Source organism: Natator depressus, chromosome 6, assembly GCF_965152275.1.
Source record: "Natator depressus isolate rNatDep1 chromosome 6, rNatDep2.hap1, whole genome shotgun sequence".
Classification (NCBI taxonomy): domain Eukaryota; kingdom Metazoa; phylum Chordata; order Testudines; family Cheloniidae; genus Natator; species Natator depressus.
Window position 1 is genome coordinate 34,212,470 of NC_134239.1, and position 16,862 is coordinate 34,229,331.

The window sequence follows — 16,862 nt, forward strand, 5'->3', positions numbered from 1 at the left end:
GATTTGCCCATTTATCTTTGACACAATTGGAGCCTTCTCTCCATGTCTTTTATATGGAACATTAGAGGATATGACTGGAGTTTGGTAAGCCACTGAGCAATTAATGAAAACTGGCACAGGAACCAGACACAGTGCAGATCCTTGCACCAGTATAGGCTTTGCTCATCTTCCTAGTTCATTTGACATACAACACAGAAAGATAGTTGATATTTTCAGTTTTTAAAAAGCCAATCATGGAAGCAGAAGCATAGAGTGCATGATTCTAAGGAATGGTAGGAGGGAGAACAGCCCAATAAAGACAATGGATTTCAAGAAGGCAGACTTTAGCAAACTCAGGGAGTTGGTAGGTAAGGTCGCATGAGAAGCAAGTCTCAGGGGAAAAACAATAGAAGACAGTTGGCAGTTTTTCAAAGAGACATTATTAAGGGCACAAGAGCAAACTATCCCACTGTGTAGGAAAGATAGGAAGTGTAGCAAGAGACCACCCTGGCTTAACCAGAAGATCTTCAATGATCTAAAAATCAAAAGAGAGTCCTACAAAAAATGGAAACTAGGTCAAATTACAAAGGATGAATATAAACAAACAACACAAGTATGTAGGGACAAAATAAGAAAGGCCAAAGCACAAAACAAGATCAAACTGCTAGAGACATAAAGGGTAACAAGAAAATATTCTACAAATACTTTAGAAGCAAAAGGAAAACCAAGGACAGGGTAGGCCCATTACTCAATGACGGGAGAGAAATAACAGAAAATGTGGAAATGGCAAAGGTGCTTAATAACTTCTTTGTTTCAGTTTTCACCAAGAAGGCTGGTGGTGATTGGACGTCTAACATAGTGAATGTCAGTAAAAATAAGATAGGATCAGAAGAAGTTAAAATAGTGAAAGAACAAGTTAAAAATTACTTGGCCAAAATTAGATGTCTTCAAGTCACCAGGGCCTGATGAAATGCATCCTAGAATACTCAAGGAGCTCACTGAGGAGATATCTGAGCCATTAGCGATTATCTTTGAAAAGTCATGGAAGATGGGAGAGATTCCAGAAGACTGGAAAAGGGCAAATATAGTGCCAATATATAAAAAGGAAAATAAGGACAACCCTAGGAATTACAGACTAGTCAGCTTAACTTCTGTACCCGGAAAGATAATGGAGCAAATAATTAAGCAATCAATTTACAAACATCTAGAAGATAATAAGGTGATAAGTAACAGTCAGCATGGATTTGTCAAAAAAAATTGTGTCAAACTAGCCTGATAACTTTCTTTGAAAGGGTAGCAAGCCTTGTGGATAAGGGGGAAGCGGTAGATGTGATGTATCTTGACTTCAGTAAAGCTTTTGTTACGGTCTCGCATGACCTTCTCATAAACAAACTAGGGAAATGCAACCTAGATTGAGCTACTATAAGGGGGCACAAAACCGGTTGGAAAACCGTTCCCAGAGAGTAGTTATCAGTGGTTCACAGTCATGCTGGAAGGGCATAACAAGTGGGGTCCCACAGAGATCGGTTCTGGGTCTGATTCTGTTCAATATCTTCATCAATGATTTAGATAATGGCATAGAGAGTACACTTATAAAGTTTGTGGACAATACCAAGCTCGGAGGAGTTGCAAGTGCTTTGGAAGATAGGATTAAAATTCAAAATGATTTCTGGACAAACTGGAGAAATGGTCTGAAGCAAATAGGATGAAATTCAATAAGGACAAATGCAAAGTACTCCATTTAGGAAGGAACAATCAGTTGCACACATATAAAATGGTAAATGACTGCCTAGGAAGGAGTACTGCAGAAAGCGATCTGGGGGTCATTGTGGACCACAAACTAAATATGAGTCAACAGTGTAACGCTGTTTCAAAAAAAGCGAAGATCGTTCTGGGATGTATTAGCAGGAGTGCCGTAAACAAGACACGAGAAGTAATTCTTCCGCTCTACTCTGCACTGATTAGGCCTCAACTGGAGTATTGTGTCCAGTTCTAGGTGCCACGTTTCAGGAAAGATGTGGACAAATTGGAGATAGTCCAGAGAAGAGCGACAAAAATGATTAAAGGTCTAGAAAACATGACCTATGAGGGAAGATTGAAAAAATTGGGTTTGTTTAGTTTGGAAAAGAGAAGACTGAGAGGGGACATAACAGTTTTCAAGTATGTAAAAGATTGTTACAAGGAAGAGGAAGAAAAATTGTTCTTCTTAACCTCTGAGGATAGGACAAGAAGCAATGGGCTTAAATTGCAGCAAGGGAGGTTTAGGTTGGACATTAGGAAAAACGTCCTAACTGTCAGAGTGGTTAAGCACTGGAATAAATTGCCTAGGGAGGTTGAGGAATCTTCATCATTGGAGATTTTTAAGAGCAGGTTAGACAAACGCCTGTCAGGAATGGTCTGATAATACTTCATTCTATGAGTGCAGGGGACTGGACTAGATGACCTCTCGAGGTCCCTTCCAGTTCTATGATTCAAGTATGGCTTAAAATGACTAGTATCACCAAAGCTTCCTTACCTTTATTTTCTTGATTGATGCAGACTGAAAAGCACTTCTCCTAATTACTATTATTCATAATAATTAAGGCTAAGATTTTGTCATGGTTATTTTTAGTAGAAGTCACAGACAGGTCGTGGCCAATAAACAAGAATTCACAGAAGCTGTAACCTGTCTGTGACTTTTGTTGCTGCAGCTCCATGGTTTCCCCTGCCACCATAGTGGCCAGGAGCTGTGGGGTTCCCCCTCCATCCAGGACCGCTTGAAGCTGCATGGTGACCATATTTCCCAAAAAGAGAAATTTTATTTCATATTTAAATTTAAGTTCATATTTCCCTGAGGCATCCCACTTCCCCCCTTCCAAGGCTGCTGCTCATCGCTGGAACCCTGAGGAGGTCCCCCTCAGGAGTCTGTCACTTATGGCCGGAACCTTGCAGGGGGCCCCGTCGCTGCTTTCGCCTGTCGCTGGAACCCTGCCAGGGCCCCGCTGGCTGCCAGCTCCAAAGGTCCACAGCCCCAGGGGCTGAAGCAGAGAATGTCAAGGATTCTGTGACTTCCATGACCTCCATGACATAAATGTAGCCTTAATAATAATCATACCACACAGGCAGGTTAAGGAACCCTAGACTTTATGTGGCTGGCAGTCTAGGTACTTACTTAACCCAAGAAACCAATTAGCCCAACCCAACCTTGGCACTGGAAAAAAGGAGATGATGACAACAATGAGGAAGAGGAAGAGGAAGTGGAGGTAGAGGTGGTAAGAGAAGTCTTCCTCTTTTCTTGAAAGGGCACATTTTCTAGCCAAAGCATTTCTCGTAGACTTTTAAAGTTACCATTGTAGGAATTAACTTGTACTTTGTTTGCAGACAAGCCAATAGCAAGGTTGACCTTAACGGTCCTTTCCCTGGCTGGCTTCCTACAAGACAATATTTGTAGGAAACTCAAAGGATGCTATCTACAAAAATCTTAACATTGTTCCTGTCCTGCAACTGGCTACACACACTGAACACAACTGGCTACACACACGCCTCTTATTTCAAAGCCTTTTTGATTTGTTAAAAAATACTGCTCAGAACTTCTCTAGTTCATTCGCATCGAGATCACAGCCTGCTGTTCCAGTCTCCATGCAAAGGCAGGTCCTTGATTTGTGCATTCTCTCTCTTTTACTGTTGATGTGACAGATTTCTCCACGCACTCTATCAGTCCAAAACACTAACAGTAGGACTCAGAGGTGCGGTTAGCTTTTCCTCCTCTTATTTGTTACCCAAAATTCTGTTCTATATTCAATAGATTATTCCTATACATAAATTAAAAATGTGTGAATTCTGAAAGCACGCTGAGAAACATTAATTCCCCCCCTTCACACACATGCTAGAACTGAGCTGCAAATATTTATTTTAGGTAAATTAAATGTATGTGCTAAGTGCCCACCATAGCTCCATATCTTAACCATATGTATCCTCACCCTAACAGAAACTTTAGATACGCTTGTGTGCTGAATGTTTCCTCCAGCCTTGATATTTGGGATATTCTGCACCTTAAACTGACATTCAGTGCGTTAAAAATATTGGCGGGGCCCAGTTAAATGTTAAAGCTAAAGCTCTGCAACTGTTTCTGCTCTCTGGTAACCACAGCAGAGTCATGGGAGCCTGCTGCCAGCCTACGCTGCCCCTCAGTCTTTGCTGGAAAAAAAGAGGGGGAAGGGTGAAGGTAGGGGACAGTCACTTCCTTCAGCATTGAAGCAACATCTTTACTCGTTCTCATCGTGATTGAGCTGGGACACCCATGAAAACAGGAATGGCAGCAGCCTCTCTGGAGGCTTCCACGCCTGCTGAGACCTATTCCCTTTGCTGGCTGCCCAGAGGCTCCTCTTTGTTCCTTGGGGACTGCAGCAGAGCTGGGAGGGGAAAGCAGCAAGGGCCACCTCTCAGCATCCACAGTAGGAAGCCGAGAACTGGGCTCTCATTTCCAAAGCTGCCACGTGCTGCAGCTTTTTTGTAGTTGTCAGTGACGTAGCTGGGCTGATTCCAGAGTCAGAGGAAAAATGTCATGCAATGGCTAGAACAGGAAGTCACTTTACAGAGCCAGCTCGGTGCATCGAGAAAAGAAACGGCCGGATCCCTGCACGACTTAAGGCATATCACAGTGCTGTTAGACTGCGCCTCATAGGATTTTAACTGGATTGAGCAGCCATCTTCTTACACAGCAGTTGAGTACTTTTAACCCATTCCTATCGTGTAGAGTTTATTTGATTTCTTGCAATATTCCAGAAGCATTCTTCACTGAAAAAGTCACCTAAGAGAGGTGATCTCTGACACTTCAGGTGTCATCATCCACAAAAAAGAAACCATTTAACATGACGGTGGTGAAATAAATCCAACTACCAAGGACCATTGATAGCAATATACAGCCATTCACAAATAAAAATGGACACTTACAGTCTGTTCCTATAATGATGGATCCCCATTTCTCTGCTTTTTTTCTTAAATCATCCAATAAGCAATTTTCCTATATCTGACAGGCAAAGTTGTCATGAGTGCAAAGACTGTGTTGGATGAAGCTCTAGGAAACATATAATTAGAGAGCTGTATGCTAGTCTACAAGCTAGAAATCTCAACAGTTTCTAAACATTGCAGGGGGTATTCTCCTATTAAAGGCCCCAATCTGTCCATGTCTATCCAGCAAAGCACTGAAGCACCAGCTAAAGATTAAGAGCTTTGCTGAATAGTGGTGAACTTAAGCACATACTTAAATGTCTTGCTGAGTTGGGATTATAGACTACAAGAGCTGTGTGCAAAAGTCTCCTCCCATTTTGGCAAGTATATGTCCCTATGTCTGAAGCAACATGCTTACACCAAAACTTGCAGTGTATGTGATGCTGGAGCAAAGGTATTTATATTAATTGCTCACTGCATACATAATCTAGGGAAATTGAAGAGATTGTGTTTGGTCTTAGACCTATATGACTGAGGGTTTGTCTACATTACCCGCTGGATTGACGGGCAGCAATCGATTCATTGCATCTAGTCTAGACACAATAAATCGACCGCTGAGTGCTCTCCCGTCAACTCCAGTACTCCACCAGGGCGAGAGGTGCAAGCAGCATCGATGGGAGAGCATCAGCCGTCGACTTACCGCAGTGAAGACACCTCCGTAAGTAGATCTAAGTACGTTGATTTCAGGTACGTTATTCACCTAGCTGAAGTTGCTTAATTTAGATCGACACCGCCCCCCCGGCCAGTGTAGACCAGACCTAATTCATGTCATAAGCCAGAGAGCCAAATTTATCTTTGATGCAACATCATTGGTGTTACACTAGGGATGTGTTTGGCTCAGAATGTCAATTTCTGATGGTTCTTTTTGTAGCTGATGTAATTGATTAAACAATTTAACTTGGCAGCAAATTGCTATAAATATTTAGCTATAGGTTACCATAAACATATAACCACAGGTTATAGCTTCCTTCTTACTGTCTTTTCATGTCAATAACATTATTATTTTAAACAATAAAATATTCTAAACTGATATTTTAAAGACTGAAAACCATTTCTATTTGCCCCACAAACTGAATCAATTATGTAGCTTTTACTGAACACTTTGTCCATCTGTTAGTTACCCAGTGTAATAACGATAAACAAACAGGGCACAAACTGCAGTACTTGGTCCAATTTGTTCTCATTTTACAATAAGGTGGAGATCGAACAGAATTAGAAGAAGGGCAATAAAGATGGTTAAAGGCAATGTGGAATTTACTTATGAGATTAAATAATCCTGATTCTTGCAGACTGGGAAGAAGAAAAATTAGGCCCTGATCCTGTAAACATGCACATACTTAACTCTCATCATGGGAAAGTTAACCACAGGCAGGCTCTGGGCCTTGGAGGGGATACAATGAAGGTATATGAAACTGTGAGAGAATGGCATATGGAGCTGATCTAGTGTCACTTTACTTGTCTCATTACAAGTAGACACTCAAAGAAGTTAAAGAACAGTACATTTTGAATAAGAGAAAATGCTACTTTATCTACATAGGCTAATCAACATGTGGAAAAATCACTGCTAGAAAAGAAACACTATGACAAATAAAATAGACATATCACTCAGGGTGTTTGGGTGGCCCATTCCATGGTGCGATAACCCTCAGTTATCCACCCCAAACACTTTGCCAAACTCATCCATTTCATCATCATCCATAACAATTTTACATTCAACAACAAACATGTTGACCAAACCACAAGAATAGCCATGGGTACTAGGATGGCTCCCAAATATGCCAATCTCTTCAAGGGCCATCTGGAAGAAGAATTTGTGGATAAATAGACCACAAAACCAATTATACCATTGATATATCTCAGCTATATTTTCATCCCCTGGACAGCCAGCTTAAACTCCCTCATAGATTTCCACCACACCTTCGACAACCACCATCCATCCATCCAACTTTCTCTAGAACACTCCCACACTAGCATAAGCTTTCTGGACACCACAATCAGCTTCAACAATGGAAAACTACAGACAACCATGTACAAGAAACCCATGCATCACCACACCTATCTTCACAGATCCCGTAACCACTCCAAACACACCAAGAAATCTGTTATTTACAGCCAGACACTCAGATACCACATAATATGCTCTGAGGAGAAAGTCTGGGATACACACTTTAATACACTTAAAACCACCTTCACCAAACAAGGACACTCTACCAGAGAAGTAGATCGCATCATGGAGTGGTCCACCGAAATACCCCAAGAGAACCTGCTTCAGTACAGAAATAAACCCCCCTCCAACTACACACCCTTAGCTGTTACCTACCACCCTACATTGGAACCCATACAGGGTATCATCAAACAAATACAACCCATACTCGATGGGAACTCCATCCTGAAATAAATCTTTCTTGAACCCCCACTTCTGGCCTTCAAACAACCCCCCAACCTCTCCAAGCTCCTCATCAGAAGCAAGCTCCCCGCGGACCAGGACACAACTCAAAGCAGCACCAGACCCTGCCAGAATAACAGATGTGAAACTTGTAGACATATCTCCACTGCTACGATGATCAACACTCCCCCATAACACACCTTTCAAGATCCCATACATGCCTATCACAACATGTGGTATATCTCATCCAGTGCACTAAACACCCCAATAACAACTATGTGGGTGAAATCAGACAATCTAGTACTACACTCTAGAATGAATTCACACAGGAAAACGAGAAAAGACAAAGACTATGTCTATACTAGCACTTACTGCAGTATAACTTACGTTGCTCAGGAGTGTGAAACAGCCACCCCCTTAAGTGACGTAAGTTACATTGACCTAAGCATTGGGGAGGACAATGCTATGCTGTGGGGGCTGGGAAGGGGGACGGCTGGAATAGTTAAGCCAACGGGAGAGCGGTTAAATTAGAAGCTGCATCGCTGCAGGTCCACCGCTGTAAACTCTCCAGGGTAGCTGAAGCAAAACACACCATATCACCTCTGGGTAACCACATTCTCCACAAAGCGATCACTCTGTATCTGACCTATCCTCAAAGGAAACCTGCACAACATTTTCAAAAGATGAGCCTGGGAGCTTAAATTCATAACTTTGCTAGACACTAATAATCACGGACTGAACAGACACACTGGATTTATGGCTGATTACAACAATCTGTAACTCACTAACCCTGTCTTTTGGTCCTATGACTGCAGAGGTGTTAACTGGCCAGTCTACCTTGAATGGTCCTTTAGAATATGTGCAAACTACTTATGCTAAACAATCTGTTCCACCTTGCATTTTGCAGCAAGAGCTCTGTTGGGCTCAAAAGCTTGTCTCTCTCACCCATAGAAGTTGCTCCAATAAATGATATTACCTCCCCAACCTTGTCTCTCTAATGTCCTGGGACCGATACAGTTACAACTACACAGCATTAAATAAAATAAGTTGTATAAGTTGTATTTAGCCATATCCTGTTCACCAGATGAAGCCCTAACTAGGCCTAGACAGGAAGGCTTTGGCTCTATAACTGTAGCTCTGTAAAATAAGAATAATCCAATAACAAGCTTCAGGACAGAAGCGTCTTCTCTGTGTGCGTAAGGGAGGAAATCCCCCTCTCACCAGTACAGCATTGCACGACTGGTATTATAGGGGTTTCTAGGCTCTCTCTCTAAAGCATCAGCTATTACGTATGGCACACTGCCAGAAGGAGAATGCCAAAGCAACTGGACAAGTGGTCTGATATGGTATAGCAATGCCACATTGGCACTGTGGGCAGATACAGTACACACTTCCTCCACACAGCTCCGCTAATGCACTTCAGCTGTGACTTGCAACAGGCCAACAAAGACTTCCAGTCAGAATAGTTTTGCTGCTAGGCAGATGCCTGCAATAGACTAGGATAAGTTGACCAAATGCTTTTCCCCTTGTAACTCAAAGCGTGAACACAAGAACGGCCATACTGGGTCAGACCAAAGGTCCATCTATCCCAGTATTCTGTCTTCCAACAGTGGCCAATGCCAGGTGCCCCAGAGGGAATGAACAGAACAGGTAATCATCAAGTGATCCATCTTGTCACCCATTACCAGCTTCTGGCAAACAGAGGCTAGGGACACCATCCCTGCCCATCCTGGCTAATAGCCATTGATGGGCCTATCCTCCATGAATTTATCTAGTTCTTTTTTTAACCCTGTTATAGTCTTGGCCTTCACAACATCCTCTGGCAAGGAGTTCCACAGGTTGACTGTGTATTGTGTGAAGAAATACTTCCTTTTGTTTGTGCTCCATTTTCTATCTCCATTATTACAGATATTTGTCTCAGCACAAGGGCAAATTCCTCACAGCCCTGCTTCTTTATTGGCTTGACTCTGAGGTAAAGTCAATTCTGTGTCTGTGACATAAGAATGGAAGTGACTGATGTCACATATACCACATGACGACTTTACTGCAGAATCATATGAAAGAAGAAGGTCAGCTGAGACTAGAGAAGTCCCTGTTTAATCATGAATGGGTCATTAGCAAACAAGAACACACAGTCAGAAGCATTACAGGGAAAATACGTGTGAAGACAAAGTAGAGTTAGGTGGCCGAATTTAGGCCTGCTGTACAAGTAGTTGTAACTCCATTGACTTCAGTAACATTGTACCAGCTCACAGCAGGCCTAAATTTGGCCTACTACTTTAAATAGAGCTAGGTGAAATTTTTCAGACAAATAGTTTATTTGCTGAAAAATGCAGTTTCAGCTCCACTGAAATGATTCATGAATTCAGGTCCAAATCAGCCAAGAGTTTCGGCCAAAAAAGAATAATGAAAACATATTTTTGAGGAGTTGAAATGCTTTGTCTTTTAATTTCCTAATAATGTTTCATTTTGAAATTTAGCTAGATTTTTTTTTTTTTAAAGAAAAAAAGTAACACACCCAAAAAACAAAACAAAAAAGATGAAAAACATTGTTTCGGGTCCAATAGAGCATTTAGTTCGACCCAAAACAAATTTTTCCCCCAGATTTTTCAGTTTGCCCAACAAACTCATAAAATCATTCATTCACTCAGCTCTAATTCTGATGTCCAATATGTTTGAAAGTGCCTCCCAATATGAAAGACCCTCCTTTAAGGAACTCTACACACACGATGAACGTGTACTCCATTTAACATTTGTTGCCTTCCAGCTGGGGTTGCTGTGGTATTTGTAATATGAAAAATTTTCTTCTACCCATGTATAAATCAGCTGCAAGGTCATTTTCATTTTCCAAACATTGTTGAGTGCTTGTTACATGATTTCTGAAGAGGAATGAAAGGGCTGTTTTGTCAGGTCTGATTTAGAATGTTTAACAGTCTGCATAACAGAAATATTGTGACAAAGTTAAAAACTATGGAAAAATAATCATTCCGTTCCGAAACATAGCTAGGAAAACTCAGCTCTGATACAGCTCATGATTTTTACTGAGATCCTACTTGTTAATGCCAGTTTTCTGGGTGGATTTGCTTGCCATTCTCCTGCATTGGTCCAGCTGCCTGAGTTTACATAATGGGATTAGAACCTAGGAACTTCCCAGGTCCTTTGCAAAAACCCTGCAGCCAGATGTTTATCTCACCAAATAAGGATGGTGGGTTCTCCAAACCATAACACTACTATTTATATCTTTTATAAACAAAACTTGAAAATATTCTGCCTCTTAAGACCAGTTGCGGAGAGGACATTATTTGACAAATATTTTCTCCTTCTTATGGACTCCAAAACTACTACAGCAGCATCCCTCCTTCAGAGAGGGCAGAAAGGGGATGGGGAAAGAGAGCATTTTTGTGTAGGTCGTTTGCAAACTTTTTTTTTGGGGGGGGGGTTAATTTCCCAGCAGAAAACAACAACCCCAAGTTCTGAATCCTGAAATTTGCCTGGAATCATTTTTACGGTAAATCAAAATTTGAGCCTGAGCTATTTGACAGTATCCATTTAGGACAAAAATACTTTGCCTAGCAATAGAAAAGAAGCAGACACCACAGTGCTAATCAAACACAGGATCTCTCACCTACATGGCGCTGGGATGTTTACTTTATGAGGCCAAACATCCAGAACTCCCAAGTGGTGCCGTACAAGCAAATTAATATCACACCCTCTCTCCACACAACATATTCAAAAATGTAGCAACTCATAACCAATAAGATTGAGTGAGACATTACTGCATATTTAGTGCTAATATTTGCAAATGCACACATTTGCCAACCGTGTGTCAAGTACACAAATGGCCTGGAATGTAATTTTACTGAGTGGGTGTGTTTGCCATGTTGTGGTTTTAGTTAAATACCTTCACCTTCCTGTCTAGTGAACTGCTGAGTATTTTAGCTTACACTAAGCCTGGATGCTAGCCTGTCTACAGGCTTAGGTCTGCTCAGCACTGATGAGAATTATCAGAAATACTGAGCTATTGAGTACCTTTCCTTCAAAAGGCTTCTACTCTACCTTAGGAACTCAACTCTTCCAAGGGAGCCTGCCCACTGGATATTGGTCAAGCTGTCATCCAGCTTGAGCGTGCTTTTCTGAAAAAAGAAAGAAAATGTGGGGAGGGGGGGAAGGTATAGTTCTACTGACAGCGTTAAACTTTCAGATGTCACTAATGACAAGTGTAAGAACTGGATAACGTTAAGGATGGGACTTTTCATGTTGAAACAGATTGCCAAAAATACTTAAGGTGTTCATGCACAAACAATAGTAACTGTGCATAGTCTTACCCATCCAGGATACCTTTTCCCATCATGCGCTGGATGTTTTCTCTGTGCAAACCACAGCTTGCAGCCTGGATTCTTCTGCATGGGGAATTCAAAAGTGGAGACAACAGTCTTGATGGGAGGCAGTGTGGAGTTTCGTTCAGAAAAAAGGTCTCTTTCCACTGCCGACTGAAGAGGTGGAAAACTGTGTTTTCCACAGCTTCACAGCAGTTTCCAGATTTTGTTTCTGTCATTTGAAATCAGTTTGTGGATATGAAATAATGCAAGATATGAGTTTGTTTAAAGTCATTATGTTTATTCAGCAAAGTTACAGTGATTGTAATGGTTGCTGCTACAAATACTTTCCATGGTGTAACAGCATTTTACATTTTCATCATCCTGCTATTTTATTAAGTGTGCCCTCGGTAAAACTGGATTAACCATTTTGTTAGAGTTATTTATCTGAATGCTTTCTCTGCTTAGATCTAGAGTCTTTCTTGCCTGGATCAGAGGGAAGCAGCTTCTTCATTCAGATTTCACCATATAAAGTAGAAATTATGGCTGCGTAACAAGATATTTTTCATCAGTACCATGTAATGTACCTGTGCAGCAGGAAACAAATGGGCCCTCCATAATGAAGCTCACTGTTTCAATGTCCCCTTTAGATTGAAGCCGAATGCTACAGTGGACATAGAACAAAACCTCTTGTTGCTTGGCATCATGTGTTGTTTGAATAGCTGTTTCACTAGGGGCCATATGCTGCCCTCTTGTGGAAAACCATGTGATAAGCGCTACATCTGTGCCAAACACCAGGAAACAACTGTGTGTTAAGGAGCACAATAGTATGGCCCATGATCCACATGCAAAGCATCACTCAATGGCATGGCAAACATGGCCACCACAAAGAGCCACAACCTGTGAATATCCTGCAGGGGTAGTTACATAAGAGAGGGCACCACTATGTGTGCCTGCTATAAGGGAACGACAGAGTACACACGTCTGTACAGCATGTGTGTCTGATCCCTATACAGCCCATGAAGCTATACACACCCAATCGCACTGCGGGGGAGAATGGTCTCTGTGAGCTCCTAATGGTGCACACAAGGGTCTAAGCCGTTACATCAAGGTGTTTAGATGACTGAGCACAGGCCATAGCCATCCCTAACTAATGCTGTTGTCAACACCAAGTTTTACTTCCATAGTATTGCATGTAATAATACAGTAGGGGCAGGGGAAGGCCACATTCTCACAGATCATATGTTCTATGGATGATTTATGTTGGATGCTGGGCTGTGTTGGAAAGCAGGTGAAAAACTATGCCTTGATTATCTGTCCCACCTGCAAATGGCAAAGACAGACAGATTTATAAAAGGATACTAAATATGAGATCAATAAGTATTTTTGTTTTCCATATCGTGGCATCCTTCTGTCATCCTAATGCTACAGCCACAGGTGCACAGACTTACAATCTCTATTAAATAAATACTACACAGAAATAGCCCAGTTACTAGTATTCAGGTTAGTTATTAAGCTCAATGAAACCACTGTTCTCAGTGCGGATAAAAGCCTTTTCACAACTTTATTTTTGTAAGTTGGCTGACAGAATTAGCACCTATGCGAGTGAAAGTGTAATAATTATACTGCTCGAGCCAGGCAGGCTACCCAACCACATCCGTGCCATCATGTTTGGATTGATTTGCAACATCCCAGCTTTTCCATCACTTCCCCCCCAAAGCAGTACCAGAACATCAAAAAACATTAACACCAGAGCAACACAAGTTAATGAGGCAAGGAGCGTGCAGTGGGGGTCGTGACCATGTTATATGTACATAACTGCCTTGTGTGATGTGGGGGAGGAGGAGTGCCGAGGGTTTTGTATTTCAAAAGGTGGTAACCCCTACTTATGTCCTCCTGGAGACTCCTATCCTCAGACCCCTCCCCCAAGACCCCATTCTCCCTATCACACCTCCATACTCTTCCTGCCCTGCAGCTTCCCCTGCTCCACTAACATGCCCTCCTCCCTGCTTTAGCACCCCCAATCTCCTATCTCATCCCCCATCCCCTGCCCTTAAACCCCCACCCTCCTTCCTAGCCTAGAAACCCCCAACCATGCCACCCTCATAGCCTGCCCTCAACGTGCCTCTCACTACACCCCATCTCCTGCCCCTATCCTAAAATAACCCCATCCCTCCCTCTTCCACTGAAGGGACATGGTGAGTTGTCCCAGGGTGACGCCTCACCTCCTGCCAGGCGTGTGTAACAGGGGAGCCTTTAACTCAGCAGCCAATCCGCCCACATTGTTTGCCCTCTGCTCAGGTTTCCATTCCAGGAGGGGCACTGCCTGAGCAGCTAGGGGCAGAGCTACAGGGGCCGGCTGGGCAGCGTGGGGAGTGCAGACAGCAATACTGGTTGCCTTGCCTCCCAACATAGGGACTCAGAGGGGAGTGGCAGGATCGTGTTTCCCTTCCTACACAGGCCTCACAGGCTTGGCCCAGCACTGCAGTGCACCCCCCTCTGGGCCAGAAGGCAGCAGCTGCTTTAGGACAGGAAATGAAGAGGGAGAATGTATGTGATTGACAGTGCAGGGGGAGGCCGGGTGGAGTTACAGTATATAGAATTTGGCCAGTACATCAGGGTAACACAGCCAGACCCAAGTCAGACGTTCCATGATGACGTTCAGACGTTTCTTAATGATCAGTGGGGTCAGGATTGCAGTTTTACTTCTAATCCAAAATACAACATTTCCAGCAGCATAGCATCCCTGGCACGCTGCTCCAATACTGACTGAGTGCCTCCTGCTCCATCACTACCAGGCCCTACAGCACCTCGAAGGTCTCCCATCCAACCTCAGGCCCCGCCACTGCAATACTTCCCTGGCTCTCATGCAGTTTAACATCCTACAATGCCTCTCTCAGTCAAAGCTCTCTATTCTCACAATTGGCCACGATAAGACATATAACATTGACTTGAGGCAAGTTAGAGAAAGGACACAGCTGTTACTATGTAGATTACACAGAAACAAACATCACTGGGAATCTGGGATATTGCCTTGATAATAAGCAAGCACTGAAACTTTAATCCTTTGCAGCCAAATTATGTTCTTTCTATACACAGCTCCCCTTGGCTTTGGGGAGGGCTGCTTGGGTGTAAGTGGAGGTAGAATTTGGCCCTATGTATTTTTGTGCAGCTTAATCACGCTAATAACATCACATACAAAAAAATAAATCACTCAAACCATATGCCATGAAGTTAAATATGTCAGATCTTGTTCTCCATCTTCTTATACTTTCAACTTGCTGTAGACATGGCAAACACTTTGTGTAAGTGAAGTGTGATCTGCATCAATGCATGTACTGTACATATTTGTCTTTACCACCACTGGGTGGGGCCAATAGTCATATGTTAGATAAAGCCTCTACGTTTGACATCCAACTGTGTTGCTGTAGCTGATGCTGTCTCATGAACTGTGTCTCCTGAGTATGCATGATATTAAACGACAGAAATTACACTATTAGCATTCGACACACTGCTAGTTTACTTTTGGCGACAATACTGGCATGTATTTAAAGGTTCCTAATAAATTTTTTTACTTAACACTTATGTGGCATGTTACATCTTCAAAGTGCTTTACGAACTCTAACCTGATTTGAGTATCAGTACAGCTTTTCCCGATTCTACACCCCATTGAGAACCCCTCCTGAAAACATGGAATTTTTTTTCCAAATCACGTTTTGCCTTTATGGGGATTTATATACTGCTAATGTCACCCATCCTTGGCAGGACAGGATCTGAGGAGCTTCTGTGTGGTACTATGTAAGCTATGGCAATGGAGGCGGTGTGTCCTGAGTGAATTTGCACAAACAAGTTGTTTCAAAATAAAGCTCTTTCCCCCCTGCACCCACTTCATGACTTTTCAGATATTCTAAATATCCCCAGGTTATCAGTCCTGAATGAGTTTTCAGTCTCTTCCCTCTTGAGCTGAATGACAGTTATATCTCTACAGGCTGCTTCTGTAGTCTCACATCACCATCTTAGCCTCATGAAATATACACTCTCTAACCTATGCCCCACAATATTCTCCATCTTTTTTATTCAATCCGATATGCAGATTCCCGGACAAAGTCAAGACTCTGATCGATTAGTCCTAGGCTTTATGTTCACAGCATATTTCTTCCCACCATAGCGCATAGAAGAGAGCACAGTCAGGACAGTATTCCAACCACCTTTGCCATTTTAGAGCCATGCACAGGGTACAAGGCAAAATCACTTTGTGTGGACCCCGTCATGCAGTTTTTCTGCACACAAAATCCCCATTGACTATCATATAAATGTATTTGTGTACAAAATACACTTACGCTGCAGACCACCTTCAACAATCCAACTTCTGTCTTAAGTGACCACTTTAAAATATCACAGTCATTTCCAGGACAAGTCTAGCCTTACTTTAGTTCAATTAGACCATGAACCATTTATCCTGGCCCCATGGGTAGTCATTTAAATGAAATTTCATTGTAAATTTTTAAAAACTAGACAATATTACCTGCGAGGATCCTAAGTCTACAGTCATTAATCAGGCAAACTTTCCATTAAAGAGACCGGGCCTCAGATAATAACAGTTGTAAGGGCTTGATGGCACTGCTGCAATCGATGCAGTGGTGTCGATTTAGTGGGTCTGGTGAAGACCCCTAGGTCGATGGCAGAGCGCTCCCCTATCGACTTCTGTACTCCAGGTCCTTGAGAAGAGTAAGGGAAGTCAGCAGGAGAGCGTCTCCCATCAACACAGTGCAGTGTGGACACCACAGTAAGCAGGGCCATCCCTAGCTATTCTGCGGCCCTACGCAGCCCCCCTGCAAACCCCCTCCCACAGCACTCACCAGCGGCACAGCTGGGGCCAGGCCGTTGCACGTCCCGCCGCCAGTGAGTGCAGGCCCAGCCCTGCTGCAGTCCTCAGGGGAGTGGGGGCAGGGCTGGGCAGAGCAGGGGCGGGAAGAGTCGGGGCAGGGGCCATGGGGAAGAGGCAGAGCAGGGGCTGGAGCAGCAGGCTGCTGCATGGGGCACCAGAAAATGTGGTGCCCCAAATTTCCTGGTACCCTATGCAGCTGCGTGCTTTGCGTATGGGTAGGGATGGCCCTGACAGTAAATCGACCTAAGTTACATTGATTTCAGTTACGTAACTGAAGTTGTGTAAATTAGGTTGACCTGCAGCT